The following is a 1,447-nucleotide window of genomic DNA, read 5'->3' as shown; positions in this document are numbered from 1 at the left end:
AAGAGAGAAGAGACACCACGTTCGAAAGTTGTTCGTCGTTCGCTGAACGATTCGCTCGCTTCTTTTCTTTTTACGCGCGCGCGAATCAAGTTCAGTTTTCTTCTTTCCTGCGACTTGACTCGCGAACGATAGCTTTTAGTTGTTGCTCGTTTGTGATTTTAAGCGGAACGTTTCTATTGTCAAATGCTTGTTTTTATATTTATATATTTGGTCATGAGCGCGATTCTGATGTGCACGTGTGAGGATCTGTATCACTGCCAGCAAAGACGAGAGAGAGGCAGAGAGAGAGAGAATAAATGCTTGGAAAATTTGACACTCTAGTTTCTCTGTGGAACTTCGAAGTTGCAGTGTTGCTCGAATTGTGTCAACATGTTTGTTGAGAAAAACGAGAGGAGCGTAATTATCGATTCGCGCCAGAATCTTGGAGACTATCGTTAAAAAAATTTATCATCACTTTCGTAGAGATGAAACAGTGTGTACAGTGTTTTTGTACACGCAGGTGCAATTTTCTGCACGGGAATTATATCACTGCCAGCAAGGGAAGAAGAATTTCGGGCCGATCTGCGTTGGGGAAACTGATTTTTCTTTCACTTCTTTCTCGGAAATATGAAAACGAAACTTGTCTTAATATGTGTACATAGAAATTGTTTCTCGCATGATATCGAACGAAACTGTATCACGACTTAGCGAATACAACCTACCTGCTGTAACTTTGTAATAAAACTTCTCTTGAGCTACATTTATACAGTATGTCGAATTAAATTTAACTGTCGATACGAAAGTACGAAGAAGTTGTTTTCATTGCGAGGAGAAAACGAAAATAACTCGACGCGACTTCGACGCCAACGATACGACGAAAAGAGAGAAAATGAAACGCAGAAATTTCGAACGAAGGTCACTCACGCTCGCATCAAACAACTTCTACGTGACTTGTCTAAACGGAGACGCGCAAATCACAAAGCAAACCGTACAGAGGGGAAAAAGCAATGAATGAACTCGCTGAAAAAGAACATATTGACACAGTTTAGCCACTTTAGATAATTATAAATAAAGTCGGCACGAAGATCGGAACGAAGATCGCTGAGGAAAGAAGAAAACCAACGTAGGAGAAAGCAATTCGCCGCGGCTTCGTGGTCGCGAGGGAAACACTTCGTTGCTATTTTCCCTCGCCGCGAGTCCTCCTCGACTTTTTTCACTACCGTCGAGCGATCGGCGAGTAAACGGAACGTTTTCTCTTACAGTTGCGAGAGGAAGTATTCCTCGGGACACGAGGTTTATCCATTCTCGCTGCTGGAAGAGAGCACTTCTGTTCTGTTTCGTGGTTGTTCGATCGGCGAACAACGAGATCGAACGACACTACTTTCTCTACTTGTCAGTGGCGAAGCAACCCTTTCGTAGACACGGGTGTGCTTTATGACACGCGCGGCTGACTATAAGTATTGGGACA

This window comes from Frieseomelitta varia, unplaced genomic scaffold (assembly GCF_011392965.1).
Source record: "Frieseomelitta varia isolate USP_RPSP 00005682 unplaced genomic scaffold, Fvar_1.2 scaffold_894, whole genome shotgun sequence".
Classification (NCBI taxonomy): domain Eukaryota; kingdom Metazoa; phylum Arthropoda; class Insecta; order Hymenoptera; family Apidae; genus Frieseomelitta; species Frieseomelitta varia.
Note: the sequence above shows the minus strand (reverse complement) of the source record.